The sequence below is a fragment of the Saimiri boliviensis genome, chromosome 13 (genome assembly GCF_048565385.1).
Source record: "Saimiri boliviensis isolate mSaiBol1 chromosome 13, mSaiBol1.pri, whole genome shotgun sequence".
Taxonomy (NCBI): Eukaryota; Metazoa; Chordata; class Mammalia; order Primates; family Cebidae; genus Saimiri; species Saimiri boliviensis.
Genome location: NC_133461.1, coordinates 21,093,517 through 21,109,675, shown reverse-complemented (window position 1 = coordinate 21,109,675; position 16,159 = coordinate 21,093,517). Strand labels below are relative to the sequence as shown.

At 42.3% G+C, this 16,159-nt stretch overlaps 1 protein-coding gene and 1 non-coding gene across 7 annotated transcripts in view; one reads left to right on the top strand and one right to left on the bottom strand.

The window, feature by feature from the left end:
* ATP8B1 (ATPase phospholipid transporting 8B1) overlaps positions 1-16,159 on the bottom strand; it is a 150,796-nt gene that overhangs the window by 93,179 nt on the left and 41,458 nt on the right. The window lies entirely within an intron of this gene.
* On the top strand, positions 9,437-9,543 carry LOC120361694 (U6 spliceosomal RNA). The gene has a single exon (XR_005577834.1). It is a non-coding gene; the product is annotated as a U6 spliceosomal RNA (small nuclear RNA).

Here is a 16,159-nt window from a genome sequence, read left to right as displayed (position 1 = left end):
CAGGCTATTAGGATTATGCCCACTGATACTTTTCTTTTTTCTTTTGAGACAGAGTCTCACTCTGTCACCCAGGCTGGAGTGCAGTGGTGTGATCTCTGCTCACTGCAAGCCCCACCTCCTGGGTTCAAGCAATTCTCTCCTGCCTCAGCCTCCTGAGTGGCTGGGATTACAGGCACACACCATCATGCCCAGCTAATTTTTGTATTTTTAGTAGAGACAGGGTTTCACCATGTTGGCCAGGCTGGTCTCAAACTCCTGACCTCAGGTGTTGCACCTGCTTCAGCCTCCCAAAGTGCTGGGATTACAGGTGTGAGCCACCACACCCAGCTACTGTACCCAGACACCTATAATTTTTTAATATCATTCTGTGTGTTTGCAAATAATTACAAAAACAAAAATGGTAGCATGGAAGTGGGTTTGTTTCATCCGGAAGTCCTCTGAGCTCAGAAGGGATGGTTTGCATGCCAAGACAGAAACGATGAAACTTGTCATGTTTTGTCCCTTGTATTATACCTTTCTGGTGTGTTAGTAAACAAAAGATTCCATCTCCCTCCTAAGGATGGTGACCTGCATGAAATGTAGTCTGGGTCCACCATTTCCTCTAAGAGCCTTGGCTGATTCCCAACAAAGATCCCCAACCATTACTTAGCACTAAGGACAACAGGCCTTGAGTGCCCTGGAGAAGGGCCAGTGACAAAGACAGTTTGCAGAGTCAGTGGCTCAGGCCAGGCGTGGTGGCTCATGCCTGTAATCCCAGCACTTTGGGAAGCCGAGGTGGGAATCACCTGAGGTCAGGAGTTCGAGACCAGCCTGGCCAATGTGGTGAAACTGCATCTCTACTAAAAATACAAAAATTAGCTGGGCATAGTGATTCATGACTGTAATTTCAGCTACTCAGGAGGATGAGGGAGGAGAATCACTTGAACCCGGGAGCTAGAGGTCTTAGTGAGCCAAGATTGCGCCACTGTACTCCAGTCTGAGTGACAAGAGCAAAACTCTGTCTCAAAAAAAAAAAAAAAAAAAAAAGTCAGTGGCTTTCCTTAGTGATCTGTATCAAAGCTGCGACTTCAGCTGAAAATACAAACAGATCCTCTTCAAATTCCCACACAACACTTTTTCATATGTAATTTTGTCTAAAATTTTCCAAACATTTATATATAAACATGTTCCAAAGCTTAAACAGGCACTAAGGTGATTGACTCATCAAGTATGAGTAGAGCACTTACTTGGTATCTTTTCTAAACACTACCATGGTTTCCCGAACATCTAAGACTTGTCAACAGAGCTTTCCCTGAAGGTTAACACCTTTACAAATTCTGGGTCTGAGAAGTCTAAGGGATGACAGCCACATCTGATATTTAATCACTGTCTCCTGTGGTATATTTCAAGTCAGCTTAGAGTACTCAACTTAGATTACAAACCCTTCCAAGGCAGCAGAGTTCACATTCTAAGTTTTGGAACAAGATTCTACTGCAACATATGGCCAGTATTTCATGGGTCCCTCGGAAATACTTGCATTTGGCTTGAAATAGCTACAGAGCTTCCTACCAACAGTCAACAATCCTATCTGTTCTGGCTTTCAGATTTTGAACAGGTAAAATAAAAGGAGTGTGTCCAAGCTTCTCCTACAAATCTGATCAGTTTAAGGACCCATGGTAATACTTCTGATGTAAAGCTTCTGAAACTCCCCATGTTTTCCTAGGATGCTGGTGGTGAGCATTTACAGAGCTAACCATGTGTTCTACGTATCAGGCTCTGCACTATCTTACTTTGTTTATTGAGGATCAAATTATTATCCCTATTCTACAGATAAAGAAACTGACATTAAGAGGTTGGTTCTTTGCCCAAGAACATACAAGCAATAACTGGAATAAAATTCCTTGGGGTCATACTGCCACAAGCCAAGGAACTTCCAGAAACTAGGAGAGAATCCTGAACCAGATCCTTCTCCCGCACCTTCACAGGGAAGATGGTCCTGCCAACACCTTGATCTTGAACTTCTGGCTTCCAGATTTCTGAGACAATAAACTTCTGCTAAGCTGCTCTGTGTGTGGTACCTTGTTACAGCAGCACCGGCTAACTAATACATAGCTTTAACCTGTAGCTTTAACATTTGGGAGGGCCTTTCAAGTTCCTCAATTCCAGCAAACAGAGGACTTCAGGACCAGATACTGCAAATTTGTTACTTTGTGTCTTTATAAATTCTGAATCCACCTTTGCTGACTATGTACACAGGAAAAGCTGTGGTTATCTTTTGTAACAAGTTACATAATTAAGACCTAAATACCATGTTTTCTTTTCTCTCTTCTAATTACTCGAAAGTTAAGTAGGCTGTTTTAAAATTTAATTTTATTTTATTTTGCAGTTACCCAGGTTTAAGAGTTATTTGCAGGGAATAACCAGATGGAACTGCAACTGGTATTTAATGCAAATAAGGCCAGGCTGCTGAACTAGGGGTGACTCATGCAGGCCTTGTGCAAACACCTATTCTGATTTGCATTTAAGAGAAAAGGTACACCTGTAAAAGTATCCAACGTGTATTAAAATATCTTTGAAATGTTCTGGAGTTTTAAAGAAGTGCCCATTAAAGATGCTTTCTATTCCATCTCTTAAAAAAAAGCCTGGCCAGAGGAAAAATGCTAAGGTATTCTAGAAGTTTGTTTTCTGCTGTGATTATTTTCTCCTCCCAATCAATGTTTGCTTCCCCTTTAAAATCTTTGTGTACTTTCGTGGGTGAGTAGCACATGGTGACGAGGACTTGGGTTTGATTGAGCAATGCTCACTCTAGCCCCTGCCCCCACAAAGGCAAATAGTACAGAGAGTATATAGACATAGGATTCTAACATAAAATAAAATGTAAAACCAACCAAAATGTTTGCATATGCTTTGCTTGTCCATAGTCCCCCTTCTCCCAGACTTCAATCAACCCGCATCTCCTATAAAGAGAAAATGACTTTCCTGAATATAACTGGACTCCAATCATAAAGGAAACAATCCTCTTTAACTCTATTGTTATCGTAATACTATTTATAACTTTTACTTAATGCTGTTATTAGCGCTTATAATATTCAACATGTTTCTAACCTGAAAACTTATCCGTAAACTAACCTGACTTAGGTGAAGACACCCTATAGAACTCTGAGTCGAGTCAGGAAGATCGATCCGTTATCTAGGAAATAGAGCTCACTGTCATTGTCACCTATAGTTCTAGGGAGGAAGCAGACTCTGGCTGAATTGTCTAGAGGATTCTATCCCTCCTGGCAATCCATCTCCTTCCCCCACACCCCACCTCCATTCTTCTGAGCAAACCCTTGGCTGTCCATCAGTCAATAAATGCCAGGCCTAAATTCCCAACAACAGCAAATCTAACTGGCCTGATCTTGATATTTTAACACATCGATCCTCCTCACTTTCAGAGCTCTTTTTAAAAAGAAAGAAAAAAATGGAATCAGCATTTAAGAATAGAGAGAAGACCATTAAGAATAAAATAGGGGTTTAGGGCTGGGTGCGGTGGCTCATACCTGTAATCCCAGCACTTTGGGAGGCTAAATTGGGTGGATTACTTGAGGTCAGGAGTTCAAAACAAGACTGGCCAACATGGTAAATCCCCATCTCTACTAAAAATACAAAAATTAGCTGGGCATGGTGGCATGAGCCTGTAATCTCAGCTACTTGGGAGACTGAAGTACAAAAATCGCTTGAACCTGGGAGGTGGAGGTTGCAGTGAGCCAAGGTATCACCACTGTACTCCAGCCTGGGCAACAAAGTGAAACTCCATCTAAACAAACAAACAAACAAAAAAACTACGTGTTTAAATAGTCCCTAAATAAGCAGTCAAAAGTAAATCAGGAGTGCCTGCACACTGCACAACTCAAAGAAACCTACTGAAAAGCCTTTAAACGTCACATGGATTTGAACTTTACTGTTACATATGTGGAGCTAATTATAATATTTTCAAAGCACGTTTTAAAAGGGCTCTGAACAGACTGCTCTGGATTTACATGATGCCATCCTTTCAAATATTTCAGAGTTGTGACATATGCTCTTTTGCAATATTCATCAATGAAAAACTGAGCTACACTTAAGATCAAAAGCAGGTGTCTGGGCCACAAAACAGGTCACCTCCAAGTGTGCCTTGATTAGGCCTGCTTCGCATATCCGTTCATTCTGGCTATTGCCCTACCCATCCTCAGAGTCTAACCTACTCTTTTCCTCCTTCATCTTAAGAGATCTGTCAAGCCAGTCAGGGTGGCTCACTCCTGTAATCCCAGCACTTTGGGAGGCTGAGGTGGGTGGATCACCCGAGGTCAAGAGTTCGAGACCAGCCTGGCCAACATAACGAAACTCCGTCTCTACTAAAAACACAAAAATTATCTGGGCATGGTGGTGGGAACCTGTAATCCCAGCCACTTGGGAAGCCAAGGCAGGAGAATTGCTTGAACCTGGGAGGTGGAGGTTGCAGTGAGCTGAGATCACGCCGTTGCACTCCAGCCTGGGCAACAAGAGTGAAACTCTATCTCAAAAAACAAACAAACAAACAGAGATTTGTCTACAATGCATTTGTCTTAGTTTTCAAAAGCTTAAACCTCACACACAGAAAACAATGTTGCACTAACAATGACAACTAACTTTGTGCATGTTTTCAGGTGTCACATGAGTATTTAAATATTATCAATGTCTGGGCACAGTGGCTCATGCCAAGGCAGGTATATCATTTGAGACCAGGACTTCGAGACCAGTTTGGCCAACATGGTGAAACCCTGTCTCTACTAAAAATACAAAAAATTAGGTGGGCATCATGGTACATGCCTGCTGTAATCCCAGCTACTTGGGAGTTCAAGGCACAAGAATCACTTAAGACCAGGAGGCAGGGGTTGCAATGAGGAGAGACTGTGCCCCTATACTCCAGCCTGGGTGACAAAGAAAGACTGTCTCAAAAAATAACATAGAATTAAAAAAATAAATATTATCCATGCTTGTTATGGTTTAAACATTAGTAATTTAGGCTATCAACAATGAATTTTGGGCTGGCCTTGTGGCTCACACCTGTAACCCAGCACTTTTGGAGGCCAAGGCAGGAGGATCACATGAGCTCAGGAGACCAGGCTGGGCAATATGGTGAAACCACAGCTTTACAAAAAAAATATATATATATATATAAATTAGCAGGGCATGGTGGTGTAGTTGTAGTCCCAGTTACTTGGGTGGCTGAGACAGGAGTATCACTTGAGCCTGGGAAGCAGAAGCTGCAGTAAGCCAAGATGCTGTCTCAAACATCCCCCCTCACCAAAGAAAAAAAAAAAAAAAAAAAAAAAACAACAAAAAAAACAACAAAAAGGAATTTATTTTGCTGTCTGGACCAAACACAAATACAATTACACCACCATATTCTGAAATCAGAATCAATGACTTTCAAGAAAAGGCTTCTACAGGTCAAATGGAGATCTGCAAGTCTTCCAGATTATCTTCAAAATCTATTGATAGACATTTCTGTTGTGCTTCATTATAGAAATTACCAGATTTTCACACATGTATTAGAACTTGGAGAGGCTCTATCTGCTCCGGCCCCGCCCACTGCAGGCCGCTCTGCTCCCTCACAAGTACACTCACAAGGGCAGCAAGGCACGTTCAGTCCTTTTCCAGGTCCTCAAATCCCAGTGTCATAGCTTTATCATTTGCGCTTGAATAACTTACTGTCTGACCCATTCTTTGCATTATGCCTTGTATTGCAGTTGTTTTTGTTTCTAACAGAGTAAAAATCCAAAGGTGTAGGCAAGGCATGGTGGCTCATGCCTATGATCCTAGCACTTTGGAGGGCTGAGATGGGCGGATTGCTTGAGCTTAGGAGTTCAAGTCCAGTCTGGGCAACATGGCGAAACCCTATCGCTACAAAAATACAAATATATATATATAAGTTGGGAGTTATGGTATGTGCCTGTGGTCCCAGCTACTTGGGAGGCTGAAATGGGAGAATCGTTTGAGCCTGGGGGGCAGAGGTTGCAGTGAGCCGTGATCGCAGCACTGCACTCCTGCCTGGGCAACAGAGTGAGACCCTGTCTCAAATAACAATAATCTAAAGGTGCAAGACCATGGACTATTCCTCTTATTTCTCAAGTGGGACAGAATCAAGAAATTAAAGGCTCCCGTCTGAGCATAGACAGACAGGGGCTAAAATCCCATCTCTAAGGCATACCACCTGCCGAAACTTGGGAAAAATATTCTTACTATTTCCCATTTATAACATGAAGATAGTAGTTACCTTAGAGGGTCCTTGTGAAGCTTAATCTTGATCCCATGTAAAGCCCTTAATGGAGTGCATAGTATGTGGGCCCCAGATATCCGCTGAGTGAGGCATTTCAGTGATGCATTTCCTCAGAAATTCACTAAGACACATAGATATAATTCATAATATTTCCCCCTTCAATAAAGCTTAGTTTATTATTAACTACTGTAAACCTGAAACATCAGGGAACTGAAAAACAGAGCAGGAAAAAAGCTTTTATAATTGCACTCCACAGCTTGCAAAAGCCTTTCACATCCATTAACATACTTACTTATAAAACATCATTGAAATGTAGATTACTTTCATTTTATTCTCTGAAGTAGCTCCATTGCCCAGAACAGTGTGTGACACACAGTAGACCTTTCATGAAGAACTACCAAACAACGAATCAAGCTCAGAGTTCAAGGCTGTACCCAGGTTCTCAGAAACGACAAGAGGTAGAGGAACCAGGTCTTATTATCCAAAGCCAAATCCTGCATCCTTTCCCCTCAATCACACTGCCTGCTGCCCCCAGGGTAAGGTTTCACAGAACTGTAATTATTTAAGACAGTCTATATTTTCTAGATGACAATAACTTCAAGACAAGAAAGTGGAGTGATTAAAAAACCTTCATTAAACAAACAAACAAAGATCATTTGTGCCAACGAGGGAAGAGATACCCGGTAACATAACTACTTTGATATAGATTTTTGCTTTCCTCAAAGTATGCTCAGCAAACCACCTTGATCATGGTATGAACAAGGCAAACAAACCAAATTTCAAAACCAGGCTGAATGGAAAGATGCATTGACTGAGCTTGCTTTGAAATAATATGGAGAGAGAGGAAGTGGACAGATCTATAGATAAAAACAACATTGGCCTTGGCCATGAGCAAGGAGGTTCATTTTCCTTTTTCTATTTCTACATATGTTTGAAATCTTAATTAGAACAATGCAAGGTCGGGCACAGTGGCTCACACCTGTAATCCCAGCACTTTGAGAGGCCAAGGCAGGCAGATCACAAGGTCAAGAGATCGAGACCATCCTGGCCAACATAGTGAAACCCCGTCTCTACTAAAATATAAATGCTAGCTGAGCATGGTGGTGCTTGCCTGTAATCCTAGCTAATCGGGAGGCTGAGGCAGGAGAATTGCTTGAACCCGGGAGGCAGAGGTTACAGTGGGCCGAGATCATGCCATTGCACTCCAGCCTGGCACCTGATGACAGAGCAAGACTGTCTCAAGAACAGCAACAAAAAACAATGCAACAACAACAAAACTCTCCCTCAAATAAACTAATGTATTAACATTTGGTCACCATTGTGTAGGCACATGTGTACTAATCACTAACATGGGCTCTGAAGGGAATACATGCTTTGGGCAGCCATTGGCTCCATCTTGAAAACTCAGATATTAAATAATCTTTTCATAGACAGAGATTCTTTTAAAAAATGAAAGACACCAGGCACATTGGCTCACGCCAGTAATCCCAGCACTTTGGGAGGCTGAGGTGGGCAGATTACCTAAGGTCAGGAGTTCATGACTGGCCTAGTCAACATGGTAGAGCTCCATCTCTACTAAAAATACAAAAATTCGCTGGGCATGGTGGTGCACACCTTTAATCCCAGCTATTCAGGAGGCTGAGGCAGGAGAATCGCTTGAACCTGGGAGGCAGAGGTTGCAGTGAGTCGAGATCATGCCACTACACACCAGCCTGGGTGACAGACAGAACAAGACTCCATCTCAAAAAAAAAAAAAGAAAAAGAAAAAGAAAAAAAATACATCTGAATATTTCATAAAGTGAAAATTTTATAGAAAACCATAATGTTTTATGAATCAGGGCCACTCCATTTGCATTGGACTTGAGGAGGCATAGTTTTTCTTTGGTTAAACAGGAATATTTAGCATTTACTTGTTCTTTTTGTGTATTACAATTTTTTTCTTTTAAGAATCAGTTTTAGTGGCTCACGCCTGTAATCCCAGTACTTTGGGAGGCTGAGGCGGGTGGATCATTTGAAGTCAGGAGTTCAAGACAAGCCTGGTCAACATGGTAAAACCCCATCTCTACTAAAAACACAAAACTTAGCCAGGTGTGGTGGCACATGCCTGTAATCCCAGGTACTCAGGAGGCTGAGGCAGGAGAATTGCTTAAACCTGGGAGGCAGAGGTTGCAGTGAGCCAAGATCGCACCACTGCACTCCAGCCTGGGTGACAGAGCGAGACTCGGTCTCAAAAAATAAAAAATAAAAAAATTGTGAAGTAATATCACTGTTCCTTAGTTTAGCCTCTGTAAAATGAGAAAAAACAGTAGCAGCTGTCTTTTACAGCTGCTGTGAGGATAAAATGATCCAGTATATAGAAAGCTCTGGGATAGGGCTTGACCCAAAGGAAGGCTCAGTAAATATTAGCTGTTGTTCTTCTTATGTGAGGATTCAATCCTAGGAGAAGTACATCACCAAACGGACACTTCAGGGACAGCTGAGAAGTTACTATAGCCCACATAGGGGCTCAAATTTACTTTCGTGTGTTGAATCATTAATAGCAAGGGAAATACCTAACTCGTAACCTACTGTGCTCAGGCCACAGGAAAATGTCACCCTAGTAGTGAGAGAGACATTAAATATTTCACTCTACCAGCTGCTCAGAGCAAAGCAGCCTGGGGTGTATCCATTACTGCCCTTTTTAGATCTGCTGAAACACGTCGCAAAACCCAAACTCTGGAATTTAGAATATAATATGAACAAAGCATCTTAGGGTTGGCATCATACACAGTGAGTAAATGTGGGATTTTTCAAAATGATAAAGTGTTTTTGTTTATGGTTTTTTTTTTTTGAGAAATAGAAATTGTCTTTACATCTGACACCTCTGCCACGATATCCAGTGTGTATCTTGCCAATAAGAGACACATTACACTGGCCAGCCTAAAATAGTCTCAGGTTGTTTACCGACAATGTGTAATTGTGCATTGTAGAACCCAGAGCTGAACCTATTCATGTATTCATGTTACACTCTCATCAGAATTGCCTTATTAAATTGTTCTAATGCTAGCATCCTACATAGATGGTAAATTTCATGCATTATATAACAATATTGACATTTGGGAAGGGAAGATTATAACAGAAACTGAATCTCTTAATTTTTTCCCTACCCAGATTAAAAAAAAAAATCCTTGACATGTGCTTGCTTCGGCCGCACATATACTAAAACTGGAATGATACAGAGAAAATCAGCATGGCCTCTGTGCAAGGATGACACATGAATTCACGAAGTGTTCCATTTGTAAAGTTAAAGCCTTGTTAAAATGGCCTGTGGTTTTGACAGTTTCACATTGACTGCTTAATCAAGTGAATTCTGGATTACTTGTGTGTTTAATGACTGAGGTAGTCATTATCTGCAACTCCTGAGCTGGTCTCCCTCTTCTGGTCAGCTGCCTGACCTCACCTAAGTTTACACAGGCAAGCTCCCAAAGGGAGCTTTTAACTTTTAACTGTTTAAAAAGTGGTTAGAGGTGATCAATATTCTAATCGTTTATTGGCCTTAAAAACAGAGAATCCCATATTCTCTCCCGTTCTCTACAAAGTCACAGCAGTGCGATTCCAATTCGATTCAATCCCCAGCCATAACATAATGAATAGTGCAGCACTGCCAGTGACAGACAGCTGAAGAGGACTTGCGTGCGCCCAGACACCAGGCTCCCTGTGGAACCATCTGAGCTTAAGTTACATGGTTCATCATCCCCCTTTACCACTAAACACTCCAGGGGGGTAGTCTTTCACATTCTCTTACATAACCACGGTAGAATTATCCACTTTAGACAGTTTAATTATAACATTCGCAGTTATCTCACAGTCTGACTTTTGTCATTGACCCAATGATGTCAGTTATAGTATTATTTTTCCTCCAGATGTTCCTTTAAGTAGCTATGTCTTTAATTTGAAACATTTCTACAACCTATATTTGTCAATGACAACACTGACATTAAAAGAATACGGTATCCCTTCTCTCTCTCTCTTTAAACAGAACCTCCCACCTTTGGGCTTTCCCTGTCATTTCCTCATGATTGAATTCAAGTTCTCCGTTCCTGCCGGAACATCACATAGGTGATGCCGCGTCCTTTCAGATGTGACATCTGGAGGCACATGAGGTCTCTGCCCCTTGTTGGTGATTGCATTTTGATTTTATACTTTGGTTATGTGGTCAATGTGTTGTCTGATTTCTCTGCTGTATATATTTTTTGAACTTGTAATTTGTGGGGAGACACTTTTTTTGGTGGGGGGATGGAGTCTCGGAGTCTCACTCTGTCACCCAGTCTGGAGTGCAGTGGCACAATCTCGGCTCACTACAACCTCTGCCTCCCGGGTTCAAGCGATTCTCCTGCCTCAACCTCCTGAGTAGCTGGGATTACAGGTGTAGGCAACCATGCCCAGCTAATTTTTGTATTTTTTGTAGAGACGGGGTTTCACCATGTTGGCCAGGCTGGTCTACAACTCTTGACCTCATGATCCACCCGCTTTGGCCTCCCAAAGTGCTGGGATTACAGGCATGAGCCACCACGCCTGGCCGGGAGACACTTTTAAGACATCACAAATGTCCAGTTCCTATTGCAATTTCCCTTTAAATGTGATGTTCATGGATGGATCTCCCCTGATCCAGTCTCTGCAATGGCCATGAAAGGATGCTTTCACAGCAACCATTTCCTCTGCATTATATTAGTCAGCCTGGGCATGCTGCTGTAAGCACAGCCTCCCTACTTTTCACTTATTAGTTAATAATCAATATGAATGTATAAATTCCTATTTTTTCCAATGGCATATAATACCTTACCGTCCATAATTATTTTGGTGTCCACAGTGTCCCTGGTTGTCCAATAAAAGCACTTTCAAGCTAGCACATGTGTCCTTGTGACAGGCTCCCATCATTCTGTGAGCATGTCCATGCTTTGTGACAGTAATGAGATAATCTAAGCTCAAATTGTCCCTCTCCTGACCCAGCTTGTAATCAGCAATTTCTCCCAGTAGCCCTTTTAATGGGAAATGATAATAGAGACCAAGATCTCGGCACTCGATATGCGTGTTGCTACTGAGGTAGCTTTGCTCTTAGTCCTTTGATGGACAGAACTAAGTAAAAACCATATACACACACATAGACATATACTTACGCACACATATGTTTTACACGGGAATGTTTATATGTGCATGTATTTCAGAAATCAGTTCATACCTATGCCTCCAATTCCAAGTGATTCCCACAATGTTCTTTCCCCCCATCTCCTGTTTCATATCTATATGTTCCTTCTTTCTCTGTGAGAACCTTGACTCTCCAAAAGAATAACTAATTTGCTGAATGCTAAATACATCTAAAGCTGTTTCAGAGTTGCTTTGCCAATATCATACATAAAGTATACCGTAAGAGTTTAGAATTTCTTTGCAATTCACCCTCACCATCCAACTGTGGCCAAGATGGGGCATATCCCGCAGAATACTGTGTTCATAGCTCCCTGGATTATTTCTTTTCCCCTCTCTTCACTGTGGTTATGGCACTCATTTGAAATACAACTGGGTTTCTTCATTTCATTTTGCTCTCAGTTTTAGGGTATCCCCTATCCCTGTTTTACACACACGCACACATTTAAATATAACTTAAAAAACAGAGATGGGGTCTCACCAAGTAGCCCACGCTGGTCTTGGGTGGGAGGATTGTTTGTTCCTCAGCTCAAGCGATCCTCCTACCTCCGTCTCCCAAAGAGCTGACATTATAAGAATGAGCCACTGAGCCTGCCCTCTATCCTTGATTTAAATTTACTTTGACTATGTAGAACCATTAACAGTCTCCCCAAAGTCAACACTATGCAAAAGGATATACTCAGAAAAGAAACTCTCCTCACAGAACCCCTTCTCCTCATTCCTACCCACCCTGTGTTGAAATAGACTTAACTGTCTTCTGTTCATCCTTCCTGTGTTTTTTATAAAGATAAGGAGATAGTCGTGTTTTTCCTTATGTTTCCTTCTTTTACAAAAGTAGAATATATATGTTCCTTTGCACTTGGCTTTTTACACTCAGCAGTTGTCTCTCGTAATCACTTGAAGTTGCTTCTCAGGCAACTGCTCACAAGTAGAGAAATATTTGTGTCTATGTATAAATCGTTTCCCTGAAAAACTTTAAAGAAATCCATTGATCCCACCATGGCTTGCTTCCCTTTCTTTCTCTGTTTTCCAATACAGAAGTCCTCATCTACCATCCCAGGCCCTTAAGATCTAGCTTTCCTTTAAGGACTAGGGTTAGAATATTACTGCAGTGAATTTATCAACCTCTAGGCAAGACACTTATGACTCTAGGGATCTTCCCTAGGCAAAAGCAAAATTTCTTTTTATTTTTTCTTTCTTTTTTTTTTTTTAGAGACAGGGTTTTGCCATTTTGGCCTGGCTGATCTCGAACTCCTGACCTCAGGTGATCTGCCTGCCTTGGCCTCCCAAAGTGCTGGGATTACAGGCGTGAGCCACTACGCCCTGCTGGCAAAATTTCAATCTAAGGTGGCTGCTCCAATAGTAGCAACTAAGTAAATATTCACTGAGAGTTTTTTTAAAGATGACTTTGTGAACCTCTAATCCCTGACAGATAATCTGGAACCAGGAAAAGAAAAGGTATTTGGAAGACTCAGAACAGGCCACCATCACTGTCGGGAAATTCCTAGTCCTGCCCTGTGCAAGCCAACTGCAGCTAAATTGTCTCTGGCAGTCGCCCTCCTACCATTCCCATCACGTAGGAGAGCTGCTAGGAAGTTCACTCACTTTGTCAGCAACACCCAAGTTCAAAGGCATTAAAAGGAAGCAATTACTCCAAACCCTCTCTACACACCAGCAAGGAGGCTGGTGCTGCAGTATCTGGATATTCCAAGTTGGCCAATCTCTCCAATATCCAAAGGTGAGGGGGCAAAAATGACTAAAAATTATCCTCCCACATAGTGATTTCAATGCGCAGTAGAAACGTAAGTGGAAGAAAGTCACAGATGAATTCAGTACAGTAATGTAATAATTAACAAACGGTTCATAAACACAATCACTCTGGGATACTGCCGGGGTGGATGAGATAATTGAGTAGCTTCTGCTTCTACCTGTCCTAGATCCAGCAGAAGGAAAGGGCCTGTCCCTAAGACCCCACCAGCTGGGAACAGAGCCGGCAGCTCCAGAGATGCCTGAGGAACCCCGTCCATGGCCAGCCCATCTCCACCTTTGCTTTTGCTCTTCTACCTTCACCAGACTGAACAATGTTTTCCTTCAAGGGAAAGAGCAGTTAGTGGCTTCCAGAAGATCTAGCCCAAGAGTAATGCATGTTCTAGAACTTAACCCAAACCTACTGCAACCTCTTCTCATCTTCACGAAGCTTCTGACAAGGAAATGTGGCTATGCAATATCCTCCTCTTTGTTCACCAAGGTAATAAGGAAGATAATTATTTTGTTTAAGATGGAGTTGGTTGGGCACAGTGGCTCACGCCTATAATCCCAGCACTTTGAGAGGCTGAGGAGGGTGGATCACCTGAGGTCAGGAGTTTGAGACCAGCCTGACCAACATGATGAAACTCCGTCTCTACTAAAAATACAAAAATTAGCCAGCCGTGGTGGCATGCATCTGTAATCCCAGCTACTTGGGAGGCTGAGGCAGGAGAATCGCTTGAATCCGGGAGGCGGAGATTGCAGTAAGCTGAGATCGTGCCACTGCACTGCAGCCTGAGCAATAGAGCGAGACTCCGTCTCAAAAAAAAAAAAAAAAAAAAAAAAAAAAAGATAAAGTCTCGCTCTGTCGCCCAGGCTGGAGTACAGTGGCACGATCTTGGCTCACTGCAATCTCCACTTCCCGGGTTCAAACGATTCTCCTGCTTCAGCCTCCCAAGTTGCTGGGATTACAGGTGTGCCACCACCATGCCCGGCTAATATTTGTATTTTTAGTAGAGATGGGGGTTTCACCATGTTGGCCAGGTTGGTCTCAAACTCCTGACCTCAGGTGATCTGCCCATCTCAGCCTCCCAAAGTGCTGGGATTATAGGCGTGAGCCACTGCACCCAGCTGGAAGATGATTTTTAGTATATGTTGTAAATCAAACATTTTAAAATCTAACACTTATTTCTGAAAAAGAGAAATATATCTAATAGACATAATTCCCACACTCAAAATCTGCACTTAATAGAGTCTAATTTGTTCTAGAGAAAGCATTTATAAGGATCAGTAAGTCTAGCTGGAATAAACATGTCCTAGTAACCAATGAGCACCTTTGTTACTAAAAGTGGAAAAAGTCTTAAAAAGGTCTTCAACTTCACAGATAAGCAGCTTGCTAAAAAGTATTTTCTCCAAACAAAGACAGAGGATTACTCCAAAGGAGCAATCTATATTGTTTGGTTTTGTTTTCTGTTTGTTTTTGTTGTTGTTGTTGTTTTAGAAACAGGGTGTCAACTCTGTGGCCCAGGCTGGAGTGCAGTAGCGTGATCATGACTCACCGCATCCTCGAACTTCCGGGCTCAAGTGACTCTCTTGCCTCAGCCTTCTGAGTAGCTAGGGCTATAGGCATGTACCACCATACCCGGCTAATTTTTTTTTTTTTAATTTTTGTAGAGACAGGGTCTCGCTATGTTGCCCTGGCTAGTCCTGAACTCATAGCCTCAAGCATCCTCCCATCTTGGCCTCCCAACATGCTGGGATTACAGGCGTGAGCCATTGCACCGATCCTGTGTTGCAGGGCAATTGTGCCATTTATCCTTCAAGGAATCTTTAGATTCAAATGCAATGGCCTCTCTGAAGGTCCTTGAGATAAGACAGTGAGTGGGAGAGACCTATCCTCTACTCTCTAGCATGGTACCACAAGCTGCATGAACTTAGCAGGTCACATCCTCACCTGGGCTCCAGTTATCAACTGTCAATGGGGATTCTTAACCAGATCACTGATTCAAAGATGTGACCACATATCAGAATCTCACAGTATGCTTTTATCAGCAATAGATTGTTGAACCTGAACCCAATCTACTGAACCTAGAGTGGGGAACAGGGAAAGTCTGTTCCTGCATTTCTCCAGAAGAGGGCTGAGGTCCTTTCTGGCACTAAATGTCCTAATTCTATAGATTTTTTCTTTTCCTATTTTTTAAATGGACTATTACTGAATAGTTTTAGGTTTATAGAAAAATGGAGTGGCAAGTACAGAGAATTCCCACATATACTCTCAGCCCCATGACTTAGTCTACCCAATTAATACCTTGCATTAGAGTGGCACATTTGTTACAATTGACACGCCCATAATGAGATATACATATATATATATATATATATATATATATATATATATACACACACACGTGTGTGTGTGTGTGTGTGTGTGTGTGTGTGTGTGTGTATATGTATTTTGAGACAGGGTCTCACTCTGTCACCCGGGCTATAGGGCAGTGGTGTGATCTTGGCTCACTGCAACCTCTATCTCCCAGGTTCAAGCGATTCTCCTGCCTCAGCCTCCTGAGTAGCTGGGACTACAGGTGCCCGCCACCACACCTGGTTAATTTTTATATTTTTAGTAGAGATGGGGTTTCGCCATGGCCAGGCTGCTCTTGAACTCCTGACCTCAAGTGATCTGCCCACCTCAGCCTCCCAAAGTCATACAGGTGTGAGCCAATGTGCCCAGCCCCAAAAATGACATTTTAACTAAAGTCCCTAGTTTACGTGAAGCCCGTAGTTCACCAGGGTTCACTGTTTGTGGTGTGCATCCTATGGGGGTGGGCAAATGGATAGTGACACACATGCTACCTAGTTGAAAGGACGCCCTCTTGGGTTAGCTCTTACTCTCAAGAGCAGAACACACAGTAGAGGCAGAAGAGGAAGGTGACAGGCGGCTTATGTGCCCGGATCCTCAAGTGATGACAAATC